Source organism: Capsicum annuum, chromosome 7 (genome assembly GCF_002878395.1).
Source record: "Capsicum annuum cultivar UCD-10X-F1 chromosome 7, UCD10Xv1.1, whole genome shotgun sequence".
Lineage (NCBI taxonomy): Eukaryota > Viridiplantae > Streptophyta > Magnoliopsida > Solanales > Solanaceae > Capsicum > Capsicum annuum.
This window is the reverse complement of record NC_061117.1, coordinates 197585037-197601882: the sequence shown is the minus strand read 5'-3', so window position 1 is coordinate 197601882 and position 16846 is coordinate 197585037. Positions and strand designations below refer to the sequence as shown.

Sequence of the window (16846 nt, the reverse complement as noted above, 5' to 3'; positions counted from 1 at the left end):
CCAGTTTCTATATATGTGTGTTTTCACTCCCACGTTCATATTAGTCAGTCAGTGTTGTTCATGCATGAAACCCTTTATGTTCAAATTTATGTTCAGACTTAGCTTTCAGATTGAGTTGTTTTGGGTATTTTCACCCACATGATTTTATTCAGTTGAACCTTATGGCCTTACAGTTCTATGTATTCCGTATTATTATATCATGATTTGCAGTATACAGGTACAGATATCAGTCATGGGTTAGCTTGTGGTCCCTCGGGGTCATGAGCACCGTGTAGCATTCCGGTTCAACGAATCGGGGTGTTACACTTTTAATGGTAGACAGGAAGACCAAGATTATATATTTTTGACAAAGTGAACATTGCATCAAATGAAGCAAATTTGAACCTCTTGTTAGTGCGCAATTGGATATGATTTATGCTAACATTATTAATCTTGAAAGGTTATCAATTGAGGTTGAAAACTATCATCGGTAGATCACCACAACAGTAGTTTATCTTACTATCCTACATTTCTCACCAAGGCCAATCCCCCATAATCATAGTACCAAACAGGAAAATCAAAACATAGATCTACTATTGTCTCATTAATCATTTCACATAGTATAACCAAAAGCAAAAAAAAGAGGAAAAAATTTCCCCGTATCGGATCCATTCAACCCATTTCTCTCTCTTGATCCTTCTCTCCCTATCTTTTTCTCTGCCGGCACCCCATATTTCCAGCGAGACACAAACCTCTTTTAACTATTGGAATCGCTGGTCCGGCAATGACCAAAAAGCAGTGGTAACCAGCTCCGGCAGATTACTCCGACAACAGGTTTTATCGGCGGCCAGCACATTTTTCGGTATTCATATCAGGGGTGATATCAATAGTGGGTAAAAGCGGCGGCAGCAACATTCCCCGGCGACCAATTTCTCCACCAAATTGTCGGAATCCAACAAAAGATAAAGAAAACACCATCACTTCCTCTTTTTACAGGATCAGGTGCCCTCATTTCATCTCTTCTATTTTATATGCCCCGTGTCATTGATATATATCTTCAGTCATTTCTTTCTTGGTTCCTTGATTATTTATCTTGACTGTTCTTATGGGATTATTGGTTTCAGTTTCTCTTTTACCGTGTTGGTATTTTTGCTTGTGTTGGTTTTACTTTCTAAAGCTGATTAGACGTATTCTGATTAGTAGAGTTGTTATTGATAATTGGTTGTCAAACTGGATAGTGATTGTGGCTGTGGGTATATGTGATTGTTTCTTGATTTTCTCTCTATAGATTTATCTCATTATTACCTTTACGTCTTTTTAGTCTTTTCTTTTTGTTTCTTAGCCTTACCTATTTACTCGCCTTTTTTCTTTCTTTCATTGAATAGTGGTTTTAGTGGTCGATGATAAGCTAGGGTCATGTTCTAGGTTGGGGTTGAGGTCTGAACTAGGTTCTAGGGTGAGAGTGGGGGTGGGGGCTAGCATTGGGTTAGGGGTGGGTCTAGGATCGAGTTTGGGATTGGGGGCCAGGGGTAGTAGGGTTAGGTGGGGTAAGGGAGAGTCCAAGTTGAGAATTAGTTCTTGGAACATAGGGACTCTTCAAGCTAAGTTCTAGAGCTCGTGAAGATTCTTAGGAAAAGGAAGATTAGTATAGCTTGTATCTAGGAAACCAAATGGGTAGGCTCTAAGGCGAGGGATGCGGACGGGTATAAGTTGTAGTACTCGGGTAGTATGAGGCATAGAAATGGGGTAGGTATCTTAGTAGATGAAGAGCTTTGGGGGTAGATGGTAGAGGTTAAATGGGTAAACGATAGGTTGATGTCGATTAGATTAGGTTGGTCGTTGGGGGGTCTTCATTGAGCGTTATTAGTGCCTACGCTCCGCAAACAGGTTTGGACGAGGAGGAGAAGAAGAGTTTTGGGAGGCTTTGGATGAGTGGTTAGTGGCATTTCGAGCTCAGAGATGTTGTTTGTTGGAGGGGATATCAATGGGCATATTGGGTCTATACCGAGAAGGTATGATGATGTGCATGGCGATTTCAGTTTCGGGGATCGAAATGGAAAAGGAGTTTCTCTTTTAGATTTTGCTAGGGCTTTTGGGTTATGGGTGGTGAATTCAAGCTTCCCAAAGAGGGAGGAACATCTTATTACCTTTTGTAGTTTGGTAGCCAAGACCCGGATAGAATTTTTGCTCCTTAGGAAGGGTGATAGAGCGATTTGTAAAGACTGTAAGGTCATACCTAGCGAGAATCTTTCAACTCAACATAGGTTGTTGGTGATGGACGTGGTAATTAATAAGGGCCGATAGAAGAGGAGTGTGGAGGCTCGACCCGGGATTAAGTGGGGTAGGTTGACTTTGGCTAGTGCTTTAGAAATGGGGGAGAAGTTGAAGAGTATGGGGGATTTAGAGAGTAGAGGGGATGTGGAGAGTATGTGGGAGACGACTATCAGTTGCATTAAGGAGATCGCTTGAGAGGTATTGGGTGTCTCGAGAGGTCGATCTGGAAAGCATCGAGGGGACTGGTGGTGAAATGAAGAGGTTAAGAGAAAGGTGGAGTGTAAGAAGGTGGCTTATGCTAAGTTAGTTGAGAGAAATAATGATGAGGAAAGGCAGACGAATAAGGAGCAGTATAAGGTAGCTAAGAAAGAGGCTAGTTAGCAGTTACGACGGCTAAGACAACAACTTTTGAGAGTTTGTATGCGACTTTAGAGGAGAAAGATGGGGATAAGAAGTTATATAGGCTTGCCAAGGCCAGGAAGCGGAGGGCTCGTAACCTTGACCAAGTAAAATGCATTAAGGAAGAGGATGGTACAGTGTTGGTTGATGATGCTCTCATTAGGAAGAGGGGGTAGTCCTATTTTGATAAACTTTTGAACGACGAGGGGACAAAGGTTTTGTGTTGGGGGACTTAGAGAAATCTGAGAAGTGTCGCGATTATAATTATTGTAGGCGTATCAAGGTTGAAGAGGTCAACGGGACTATTCGCAAGATGCGTCAGGGTAGGGCGACGGGGCCATATGAGATTCCAGTGGATTTTTGGAAGAGCACTAGCGGGGCAGGTTTGGAGTGGTTGACAAGGTTGTTTAGCATCATTTTTAGGGCGGCAAAAATACCTGAAGCGTGGATGTGGATTACAATGATTCCTTTGTATAAGAACAAGGGAGACATCCAGAGTTGCAACAATTATAGAGGTATCAAGTTGTTGAGTCATACGATAAAGGTTTGATAAAGGGTGGTAGAGTTGAGGTTGAGAAGGATCGTGACTATCTATGAGAATCAGTTCAGTTTCATGCTAGGTCGCTCGACTACGGAGGCCATTCACCTTGTGAGGAGATTAGTGGAGCAATTTCGAGAGAAGAAAGAGGACTTGCACATGGTGTTTATTGATCTTAAGAAGGCATATGACAGAGTTCCCAGGGAGATTCTGTGGAGGTGCTTGGAGGCTAGAGGGGTGCCCGTGGCGTACACTAGATCGATTCAAGATATGTATGATGGCGCAAAGACTCGTGTGAGGACGGTGGGTAGAGATTCGGAGCATTTTTCGATTTCGATAGGTTTGCACCAGGGATTGACTTTTAGCCCTTTTTTATTTGCCTTGGTGATAGATGTTTTGACGCGACATATTCAAGGGGAGCTACCTTGGTATATGTTATTTGCTGATGATGTGGTATTGATTGACGAGACTCGGGGAGGAGTTAATGATAAGTTGAAGATTTGGAGACAGACCCTTGAGTCTAAAAATTTCGATTGAGCAGGACCAAGACGGAGTATTTGTAATGTAAGTTTAGTCATGTGTCGTAAAAGGCTGACGTGGTTGTGGAGCTAGACTCTAAAGCCATTCAGAGAAGGGAGAATTTCAAGTATCTAGGGTTTATGATTCAGGGCAATGGTGAGATAGATGAGGATCTCACGCATCGTATTGGGACAGGGTGGTTGAAATGGAGGCTCGTGTCGGGAGTTTTATGTGATAAAAAGGTACCCCGAACCTAAAGGTAAGTTCTACGGAGTGGCAGTTCGAATGGCTATGCTGTATGGAACGGAGAATTGGCCAGTTAAGAACTCCCACATTCAAAGTTTGAAGGTGGCGGAGATGAGGATATTGCGATGGATATGTGGCCATACCGAAAAATATAGGGTGTGGAATGAAATTATTCAGGAGAAGGTAGGGGTGGCTTCAGTGGAGGATAAGATGCGAGAAGTGTAGTTACGTTGGTTCAGGCACGTGATGAAGAGGGGCTCTGATGGTCTAATGCGGGAGATGTGAGATACTGGCTATGGATGGTTTTAGGTGGAGTAGAGGTAGGCCAAAGAAATATTGGAGGGAGGTGATTAGGCATAATATGGAACAGTTACAGCTTATAGAGGACATAACCCTCGATAGGAAGGTATGGAAGACACGGACTAGGGCAGAGGGTTAGGGGGTGGGAGTGTGTCGGTTACAGTAGAGTAGAGGAGTGTTCTTTATTTGTGTGTTCAGTGATGTATATAATTTCAAATAAATAGTTTTTAGTATTATCTTGTGGTTGTAGTATTATTTTGTGGATATCGGTGTTAGTATTATTTTGCTATACTGATATCAGTTCTAACTACACCTGAGGTAGGGCATGGTCTGCGTACACCCTACACCCCACTATGTGGGAATACACTGATATGTTGTTGTCGTTGTTAACAATTGCATACAAATTCAGAAAAAAGGGAAGACAAAAGTTTGTTAGTGTACGGACCGTTCATGCGGCCAACGAGATTAAGCTCATGCTGAGCGTCCTCAATTAACTTTTCAACCAGACCACAACCAAGCCGCTTCTCAATCATTTCAAAAACTTATTCCTCCTGACATACACTTAAACAGCGGCGCGTGAAGCTTTCCACATCTTTGCGATATTCTGCATCCTCCGGCACAGCCTTGATCTCCTCTAGGGTTTTCGTATAAAGATTAATGAGAACTTCTCTGGCATTTGAAACTACATGAAGACCTACGATCCCCATTGGTTATTTCACTTTCGCCATCATCATCAATGGCCTCGCTACTCTTCTGACTCGCTCGCTCACCCACTGTCACTTGGAGCTTTGAACAAGGGAATAATGCTCAAAGTTTAGCTGATGGTGAGTGATAATTTGGGCCTGTTGGTTTTTGAAGTCTGAACTATTTGGATTGGGCTTTCGTTTTTGCAAATATGGGCTTATAAGTCTGACTCACATTGATTTACGCCCTAGGAAACTAGCCTAAACCCATATGACCCGTCTGATCCGGCCAAGTTTTAATGTGTTTGAGCCAGAGTGATTTTGATGATGGAAAATTATGTCAAATATAGTTATTAAGATTGTTTATTATAAGTTATAGCAATACTTTTTAATAATTATTGAATTAAAGAAATAATTGCAAGTTATAATAACTTTTAAGAATTTAAAAAAATAATAATAATAAAACATTATTTTTTTAATAATTAATATTCACATTATCTCCTTATTTATAGCACTTAATATTTATTTCTCTTCATTAAATCTTTTGATAATCATGGCAAGTGTTATTGTTGATATCAATAACTATCTCTTTTTTATTTTATTATTAATTAAGTTACAAAATTAGTTCTTAAATTAAGAAGCAAAATATAGTAAAGATATTTTTTTTACATTGGTACACAATATTTGACTTCTTAAAACTTTATTAATTAAGTTATTATTTCAATATTTACACGATTTTTCATTGTCACTTTACTGATGAAAGATTTCTCAACCATTAATTCACTTCTTTACCATAAATTAATTTTTTCTCTTTTTTTTTTACTGAACGATATATATATCTTACGTATGAAGTTGATTTTTCCGTCATATATTTCTTTTTTGAGATTCAAAGTTGCTTCGATTTGAATGAGTATATAAATTGAACATGTTATATAGAATTTTTCTTAGAATTTTCGTGTATGAAACCTATATAAAATCAATATTTCGCTTAAGGTTTATAAAATAGTTTCTTACATGTTATATTTATATGAAATGAGTATAATAATTATAGAAGTTGGTATAGAAATTGACACCAAATATTGTATGTTATTATTTATTTTAGTGTATGAAATAAATATACAAACTTGTATTTTTTGAATTATGATATTCTAGTAAGGTGATACCAATTTACATACTCATTCCATTACAAAATTCTCAACAACACATGTTGTCAAAGACTCAATCTTTGAAACAATATATTACCTGATGCCTAAAATATCATACTACATACTAAATTAATTCACTGCTACAACTGCATGATATCAATTTCGATACAATTTTCATGAAACATGAAATAACTAATCACGTCATGAAGTATCTTTTTTAAATACTCTTTTCATACAATACGAAATAACTAATCATATTATATGGGACATCTATTTATATACCTTTTTCATACAATACGAATTTATATACCTCTTTAATACAATACAATACAATACAATCAATGTGCATCTTAATGGTGAAACAAAAACAACTAATCACATTATGTTTAACGGTTGAATTGGTAGATTTACATTTTAGTGATTATTGTTTTGGCCCCAAGCAATTATTTTAATATAGATCTTTTATCTCCCGAATTTCTTTAATTGAATGTAAACTATTTTCATCAACAATGAATTCGACACTACACTATTACATCCATAGTCACATTCCTCAACATTATACACAATGGATACTTGATGAAGAAATTTCTATTCACCTTTCCTTGATTTAAATACACCTGCACACCAAAATGCAATCACATTGATCGGGTCATTGTATTCCGTTTTTTAATAATAAACAATTTCTTCGAATTTGAAATTCACATGTGTACTTTTCTAAATCAATACAAAACAAATAAAATATAATCAAATCAACATAATTTTATGTATGGAATTAGAAGAATTTAAACATTGAAAAAGATTGAAATTATATGTGATATTCCAGCTTCCTCCATGTTGTATGATTGAATGTAATTATCACCATCCATATTATGAGAAAATCATTTTTTCTTTTTCATTTTTTTTCATTTTGAATAACTTCAGCTTCAATTAAAATACTTAAGTTAGTATTATAATCGAATTTCTCGCTATAAATATCAAAATTATTTGAGAAATTATGATTGAATACATAAAAAAACACTTGTGATATTTCATCTACCTTCATGTTGTGTCATGATTGAATGTAAATTATCACCCTCTGTGTTTTCACACAATCGATCCGTTGTTTTCATTTTTTTCCTTTGAATAACCACAATTTCAATTAAAATACTTTAGTTAGTATTTAAATCCAATTCAATGCCTTAAATACCACCCTTAATTGAGATATTTTGTGCTTCAATTAGTATATTTTGTTGATTTGTTGAAGAAGATTATTGTTGGAAAAGAAGAATATTTTTAGAGAAAAAGAAGCTTCTTTAAAATTGTTTGAGAGAAATTGGGGGTGATTGACATCCTTTAATAACTACCATCTATTTTGAAGGGTATGCTTTTTTTTTACCAAAAATAAAAAATATGTTTTTGAAAATTAAAAATTCTATTTTTATTATTTTTTTACAAAAAAAATAAAATTGCTATAAGTTACAAACTAAAAAGAGTTGTTATAACTTGCGTTAAACAATCAAATGTTGTATATTTAAGGGATAACTGGGTAAACTACATAAATGGTTGGTTTTTTTGCTTTTTTTTTTTAAATAACATAAACATACACCTTAACTTAGCATATTTACATAAATTTCTATCCTTACAAAATAATTGCAAAAATCTCAACTAATTATATATCTTCGTTGAATGTATCAGAGAACTAATTATGTATCTTGACAGACCCAAAATTTTAAAAATATATATCGGGAGCTAATTATGTATTTTTATAAAGGAAAAAATATATCTTCATTGGATGTATTATGTATCTCGACAAATCCAAAATAAAAAATATATATCAGGAGCTAATTATGTATCTGTACAAAGGAAAAAATGTATCTTTGTTGGATATATCGAGAGCCAATTATGTATCTCGCTGGACCAAATTGGGATTTTTATTAATTATGCAAAATGTCAGAATTTTCTGTAATTAAATTTCAAACTATTGGGATTTATGTTGTTTGCTTTTTTTTTTTCTATAAGAAAACCCTACAAAATCAGTCTTCTTTCTTTTTTATGCATAAGACTTTTATTTATTTGGCCCTTTATACCTCAAATAACTTTAAACAATCGGAATGGACACAAATGACCACTCGGCCAAAACATCCACAAATAAAAATCACCCATAAATAAAAGTTATACCACAAGGGTCTATGCGAGATCTCTTTAAGCAATTGTCGGTTACTTTTCCTAAGGATTAAGATCAAGCTCAAGTTGCTCTTGCTAGACATTTAGTAGGAGTTTATTGAGAGCCAGTTGCTGTCCTTTTCGCTTTTCATGCTAAGGATTTCTCGATGGTTTCAGTTGGTGTTCATTTTCTTTCCTTTAATGGACTATCAGGGTTAGCAAGCGTGACTATCTTTTCTCCCATGTATCTAAGCTAAGGGGCATAACTTTTACTAAAATAATTTTCATTATCTTACTTTAAGTAATGGGACTACCCTAATATGTTTTTGTCTCCGGATAAGCAAGTGAAGTAAGTTCCCCCACATAGTTCCCTTATAAAGAAAGTGTACTACTAGGGCATAGTTCCCTCAAGCCAGTGTTCTCTTTGCTATCAATCCCGACTAGCCAATAACATAGGGAGAAAGTTTATATTCATTTTAAGGGGGGGGGGGGGGGGAACCCCTATGCATAGTGATAAGGGCGTAAGACATCCAACTCATATGAAGGGAGTAAGGTTGACTCTAGTCCCTTTGTCCCTAATCTAGACCGACAGCAAAAGCAACTGAAACTGTCCAGAATAAACAATAACTCTAACTAAAATCATTGGGAATCAAAGAAAGCAAAAAACTTGTATTCTTATATGTAATCTACCTGAGGAAATGGGAACTCTAGTGCATAAATTTATTTTAAGAAAAAGGGGCATAGAAATAAACTTGGCCAGGCAAACTACTATAGTGAGTTCAGTAACTACTAGAGCAGAGGTAAGTCAAAAGGTATGGTATAAAAACCTTACCGAGCGAGCCTCCGGGATCTCATGTAAACCCTCGTGATGTGGTAAAGGGAGGATATTAGGGGAAGCAGTGAGTGGAGATTTCCATACAGAGAGCCGGATGAGGGGAGACCCTCACGTCCGGTTCGGAGAGCGGGGATATCCCGACCCTACTATCATTATGCCTTTGCAGTGCTACTTGGTTCAACTCTATTTGTGGCCTATTCACTTTGAACGACTCCAGGCCTTTTGAATTTGTTAAATGGCAAGTCGAAGGTAAAGGAAATGAAAAAAAAAAGTAACCAGGAACGAGAATGTCAAAGTTGGTATTACAAGGATAGAAGGGATTAAAGGCGAAGATAAGGTTGTTGTTTAGCAAGATAGCAATTATTGAACTAGGCAATCGACAATCTAGCTGCCATCCATCAAGAGCAAAGGATGTGGCATCAGGTAGTTCTTTAAACCGAGACATGTAAGCCTAAATGTGGATCCAACTAGAACGATTTTACTCTCTATGAAGGAACATGTAGGACAAAAAGCCGGATTGCCCCTTATTTTGTGTCTACTCACTACAAAAAACTGTGTTTAGCGACGAAATTTACTGACAGACCAACTTTCGTTACTATGTAGCGACGGATTAGCAACGGAACATTCAATTTGGTCGCAGACGTTGCAGTCCAATTTTTTTATATGTTCTTAGCAACGAATCAGTGACGGAATTTGATTTTCGTCACTAAATAATAACGGGAAAAATTGGCGCCCAAATTTAATGACGGATTAGCAAAGAATTTTTTGGTCGCTATGTTAATTATTTCGTAGCAACGGATTTAGCAACAAACTTTCGTCGGTGCCCTTCATTTTTCTTTTAAAAAAAAAGTTTTTTGTTTAGCGACCAACTATGCCGTCGTAAAATATTAATTATAGTTTTCTAATTAATTATTTTTACTATAGAAAAGGAGGGAGCTCTACGGTTTTATTCATTTCCACCCACCCCCCATCTCTTCCTCTCTAAAATGAGATACTTTCCCCTCTATACTGATGTGCCTCTCCATTTCTAGATCAAAATTCTTCACTACTCTTGCTTCACTTGTCTTCCTTTTTACTGAATCAGCTTCCGATCTTCAAGTTCTTGGATACGTGCTTCTAATTTGACCTCTATTCAACTGATTAATTCCATTTGCATGTAATTTCTGAACTGATCTGCAAGGAAAGATTCTTGATTCGCGACTACTTTCTTTTGGCTTTAATGGAACCAGCTATTTGAGGTATGTTTCTCTTTCTGTTCTTTGTAAGTGTTGTTATGATGTGTGACACTACTACCCTGTCTTGGCCTTTATTTGCCATTTAATCCGTCCAGTGAGGTGGTTTAGGAAGAAAGGCATCAACCAATAATGTAGAAAGTTTGACTTCTCATAAAAAATCAACAACTTTGGTTTATTGAGTCATCCTACTGGTTTTTAATTCCCCGCTACATATTGAAATATTTCTATAATGGGTTGTGTTATTTTAAGCTTACTTCAACAAAATTTTGTCTATTTGTATGTTTTGTGACGTAGAGCTATCCTCTGAGGCATTTAACTTTGCCTAGTCCTATGGTAGAAATCCATCTTTGGTAGTTGGAATATGCTTTAGCGCTTTTGAGTATTTATTCGTCCAGGAAGGGAAAGATTAGCTTCTTCACATTGTAAGTCTAAAAGCATGCTGGAGGATTGTTTGGATACTGATACAAAAGCATCATAATAATTCCTTTGGACTATGGCTAGTGAAGCAATGTAAACTTTTGTCTTATGTGGTCGGTTTATTAGTTGAATGGCGAAGTTAGAAGTTGAAACTGGATTGTTTTGAAATATACCCTTGTCCTTTATATATCGAGCATCAATGTGTATGGTTTGAATCATACGTATCAATTTCATAATTAAAGTTAAACAAGTGGTTTTCTTCTTAGGGTAGTCTATAGCAACCAATGCCTCCAAAGTGATGCATTAACTTCTTCTCTAATTATAAGAGGAGCTTTTTGAATCCTTAAGTTAGTCTTGCAATTGTATGAAAATTTAGAGGTATTTCACAAAACACATAATAAAATTATCCAACTGTACTGAAGATAAAAAATTATTCCATGTTATTTAGCCATCATATATACATCATATGTTATTTATCCAACTATACTGAAGAAAAAAAAGCTATTCCTTAATACTTCTATATTCCACGGAAGCTCTAAAATATATAAGGGAAATAGTTTTAACCAATAATCGATTCTTTACAAATGTTTTGCATGTACATCAATGTTGCTTGGATTCTGCAGAAATGTTAACGGGGTGTGTCATGTATTCAAATACTTATTTGATACACTTATCTTTCAGGTGTCTTTTTACTGGAATTGGTGTAGTGCAGTTGTAGATTGGTGGTAAAATAAGTAGAGTATTGTATTCAATCAGGTGTGTTTTAAAACTTTCTTTCGACTTTTATCTTGGTAAGCTTGTTGGCTTCTCGATTATGTTTGTAACTTAAAATAGAAGTATGTATCACTTTTATCTTATTTTAAAGGTAAACTAGTTTTGTTTTCTACTTTAAGAGCATAAGTTTGAATAATTTAGTGAAACTATTTAACTATCAATTGATCAACTTAATTATGCTTTCTTTGCTAAGTAGTTCTTTATATAGAGACTGATCATACATTATCGTATTTGTTAATAAAAATTTCCAACAAGGTTAATTATTAATTAAGACTAATTGTCGTGTTTCTTATTAAGCTGGTTAATTAGCACTGATTATCCTTTTTTTTTTTATTTCAACCTTAATAGGAACATGAATAATCTAGAGTGTAGTTGGATGTATGAGAGGTTAGCTGGCCGAGGGGGTTTATACTCTAGATTTGTAATCGGGGTGGATGAATTTATTCAATTTGTATGTTCTCAACCAAATAGTATGAGTGGTGACAAAGTTAGATGTCCATGTGCAAAATATCAGAACTATAAATTCATGGATGTTGAAACTATTAAATGTCACCTTTATCAATCTGGATTTATTGAGAACTATTTTATTTGGAAGCATCAAGGGGAAAGAGATGATATAAGTGAGACTTCTTATGGTAATGCATTGCATGGTGATGGTCAACCAATATTTGAAGAGAATCCATACCGATAAATGATTTTGAGCTGGTCCCAACTTTTCTCAGGGTTCAAGCTGGCAATCTTATAGCAATAGTGAACCCGAATCATCTCATCCTTTTCAACATTCATTAGAGGAAGATCCTAATCTCGTTTCTAAAAAATTTTATGATTTGTTAAATGCTGCTGATGCAAAATTATATCCCGGTTCATCCCTCTCTCAACTTGCAGTTGTCTCTCGAATGTTGAATATTAAAATGGAGAACAATATGTCACAGAGAGGCTATAACCAAATGATGCAATTGCTTAAGGAGTCTTTACCTGAAGATAACATCATGCTTGATAACTATTATCATATGAAGAAGTTAGTGCGTAGCTTGGGTTTGCCAGTTGAAAAGATTGATTGTTGTGAATCAGGATATATGTTGTATTGGGGTGATGATGATGAACACCTTACATCTTGTACAGGTTGGAACCATCTTCCAAATGCTCCAGTTCCATTACATTGTCTTTCAAAACTAAAGTTGATCCTAATGGGATCAACTGGAAAGGTGTTTCACAAGATGTCAAAGATGGTTATTTTGGAGAATTCAAGGTATGTTTTTTAAGATCATAATCAATAGAAGTTGTTTGAGTTTGCAGCTAACACTTAATTATATTACTTTAAACTGAATTTCAGAAGAATTTCTATTGGGATGCTTCCGTTAGTGAAGTTCTAGTGAAGCAACAATGGATGAAGAAGGCTGCATTATGCTACAAGAATTTTATTTCCAATATAAAGAAGCATAGAGCTACGGTTCAACCGAAATTTGTAAATGACCATGTGTGGGAAAAGTGGATGGAACTTTGGCAAAGTGATGACTGTGTTAAGAAGTCCGAGATAAATTCAAAGAATTGTTGTGGTGGACATAAAGTAGATGTTGGGAAACACACTGGTGGCTCTATCACAGCTGGAGAGCACCGGAAAAAACTTGTAAGCATATATTTCATGAAAATTGTTCATCAACCCAGAAAGTTATTTTGTTTGGGTTGCTGCTATGTTCTTTTGGCTGTTGACATGCCATTTTTTCCACTTTATTTTGGCGCTATATGTGATGCTCTGGTCTACTGCTACGTACCTTGAAATAGCTGATTAGTTTTAAGTCGTTACTTCGTTGTTTTAGTAGCTATGGTTGTGTCTAAAGTGCGTAGCAAGCAGCTGGTAGTGGTGCTACCTTGTTTGGGCTGCAAAACAAGGATAGTAAGGCAACTATTTTAACCCTAAAATATCTGCCTTAATATCCTTTACTTATATTTAAATGCTATCTACTATTTATATTGATGATGTTTCTTCAATCATCAACTTTTTTTTTATTAATTCTATTGGCAGATCTTTTCAATGAAACATATCCTCATTTTGTTCCTAACTGTACTTCATGGTTCCAACCAAAAACGTAGCTAGTGTAATCTCACCGTGTGCGTGAGGGTAGTGTATTTGCAATTTTACCTCTATTTATCTTGCAATAAAAAAAATATTTTCTCTGTGGAACATATTTGCTGTTTTCTATTATTGCAGCTGCTGCTGGTTTTATGTTTACTTTCCAGCAAACAACTATTTTCCAGAATTGCAACATACTGCCCAAGAAACCAATAGTTGTTGTTTTCCAGAACTGCAGCAGCTGTTTTCTACATGTGCATTCTTATTTGTTACACTAATAGTTGCTGGAAATTGTTACTGCTGTTGTTTTCTGTTATTGCAGCTGCTGCTGGTTTTATGCTATTTTTTCAGCAAACAGTTGCTGCAGTTTCTCTTGTTTTTCCTCTTTGTTTTGCAACAATTCTTTCCTGCTACTCTCTTATTTTTCCTCTTTATTTTGCTACTATACCATCATGTTTGGTGACATTTTTTTGCTTAGAATAGGGCAAAGAAACTTGGTGGTGTATCATGATTCTCTTTTGGTATACTGCTAATGTACGTTGGTCTCATTCTAAATACCTGAAAATTCTGTATAGGCTCTTAAAATAGGTCGAGATTCAACTTCAAGTGAGTTACATTTGCACGTCCATACACATAATCATGATGGAAAATCTTTTGTTGGTGAGCGTTCCCGACTTCTACATGTAAGTCCATAACTTACATCTAACGATATGATACTCATCTCTTATTTTTCTTTTGTGTTGACATGAACTTGAGTCTATTTTAATAACTTCACTTGTTACAGGAAAGGTATGAAGAAATTATACGGGAAAAAGTACAATGTGAATCTGAAATAGATCAATTGGAGACATATTATGAAGCTGCGGGAGGAGCAGAGAAGAAAAGATTGTTTGGTCTTGGATCTGAAGCTACAAGTTACTTTGGGAAAAAACTGTGTGCCTGCAATTCTTCCACATCATCAGTACCACCTTCGATTTCTTTACCGACAACAAATATGGAGGAGTTGGTGAAGCAATAGATTCTGGCCCTTACTACTCATTTTCTTCCGATAGTTATTGAGCGTGTTGGTGGTACTAGGGTACAAGATGGGGTCGTGCTTGATCCTCCTCCTACTCATGATGATGATGATAACGTTGATTCGTAGCTTCATATTATTCGTAGTCCATGATCGTTGCATTAATTTTTGATAGACTATTTTGACATTAGTTTATGTTTGATAAAATACTTGAAATTGTGGGTGTTGGACATAATTGTTGTGAATTTTGCTATCTATTTGAATGTTGGATATTTAATCATTTTATAATTTACGTGTTTCAACTATTTTCTTATAAAATTATTAGCGACAAAAAATTAGTGACTAACTTTTGGTGTTGCTACTGAAAAACTTTAGGGACGGATTAATTTAGTTGCTAAAGACGGCTGTAATTAGCGACAAAAAATTAGTGACTAACATCAGTCGTAGCTACTGAAAAACTTTAGCGATGGATAAATTTGGTTGCTAAATAAGTAGACCAAATTATGTTGCAACGGATCAACGATAAAATATTCTGTCGTAAATTAAGCCACGACCAAAATGAATTTTGGGAATAGCAAAGTTATAGCAACAGAAATGTACGTCAGTAATATCAACAACCAAACTGTTTCGTCGCTAATTGGTCACAAATTTTGCGACAGAATTCAATTTTTTGTCGCTATGAGGTTAGCAATGAGCAATATAGCGACAGAACAAATTCCGTTGCTATTCCGTCGCTATTTCTATTTAGCGACGGATTTTCATATGATAACGACGAATATGGCGTGTCGCTAAATGCTATTTTTTTTGTAGTGACTACCAGTTCTTCCTACCGAACTACGACCATTCAAATCTGTTTCATTCAAATATTGATTGGTCTTGGTGTGACATGATTTACGTGTTACTAATTCCCGGAAGAGTTAATATCTCCATTAGTTAAACCCTTTCTTACCTTGCCTTTGGATTCGTATTTTGTTCGTACACAATCAACGAAGGCCTTCCAGACATATATTGCAACGTCTCAATGTTATACAACACTAAAGTTCATGAATATCTTTTGGCTCAAGGCTAATGTTTTTTTAATCTTCTTTTAGTACTCTTTGTAATTGTTTCTAAAGTTTATAGTAACATTGGACTCAATGTCAATAAATTAATGCCGGTAAAAGTCTTAGTACTATTTGTTAAAGTGTATATTTCTTGCCACTAAAAGTCTTTGTTATTGTAGGCGATGTTTTGTATCTTTGATAATGAAGAAGCTAATATTATTAATCAAATAAGAAATCAGCCAAAACCTTTCTCCGTTAGGCTTTTAATTTATCGTATTGATTTGTTGAGAAGATTTGAATAGTTATTTGTTTTTATATGTGTTGTGTGTTTTAATAATTTACATGAATAAAGAGTTTCTACGATTATGAATCCTTTTTATAGCTATGATGGAAGCAATCAGATTGTTGAGTTTATTGTCAGTGTATGTCATTCTTGATGCTGCTAACCTTCAATAAGTAAATTGATAGAGGTATGATGCTCATAAATTTTCATGGCATGAAAAGAGCAAATTCAATAATAACTCAAGAATTTGCATTATGAAATAGTTGGAGGTCTTTGATATTAATGAAAGATTTTTTGAAAAAATTCTAATTAATTTAAGTTTAGGAGTCATTATGAGTTTAATACAAATAGAAAATTTTGTAAGAAATGAAAAAAAAAAACTGTCATAAGCTGAAGTTTGAAAGGAGAACAAAGGGAGAGGATAACTATGAAACTCCTTTGATTAATACCATAACAAAGAATGTTCAATGTTTTCCTTTTGAAAAGAACAAACAAAGGGAAAAGAAGACGAGATCAATTGGGAAACCCTTTCGTTGATATTCGTAATAGAGAGTATTTTGATACGTATCCCAATCAAGGCCTTAAAAATGTAATCTATGAAATATTATTATTTAGGATCTTCGTTAGAGACGAGTGATACTTTAGTAGGTAAATTAATATTCAAGTCGTGAAAGAATCATCATACACCCGGAAGATAAATTGTTACGAGCTATATTTGATATTCAGGTATCGACTTTAAAAGAATTTTTTTCTAAAATTACTTATATATGTGTCAATATATGTTCATAAATATGATTGATGGGAATAAATTTTATGTATCAATTTTTTTTTTTTCATGAATAATAGTTAATTTTACAAGGTAACTGACTTATTATATATTTCAAGTATGTATTTACTTATCCTTAAATTATAATATATATATATATATATATATATATATATATATAT

The 16846-nt window shown here is 35.0% G+C and overlaps 1 pseudogene; it reads right to left on the bottom strand.

Moving 5' to 3' along the window:
* The window catches only part of LOC107878298, a 10778-nt pseudogene extending 5681 nt beyond the window's left edge, over positions 1-5097 (bottom strand).
* Positions 5098-16846: the final 11749 nt, after the last annotated feature.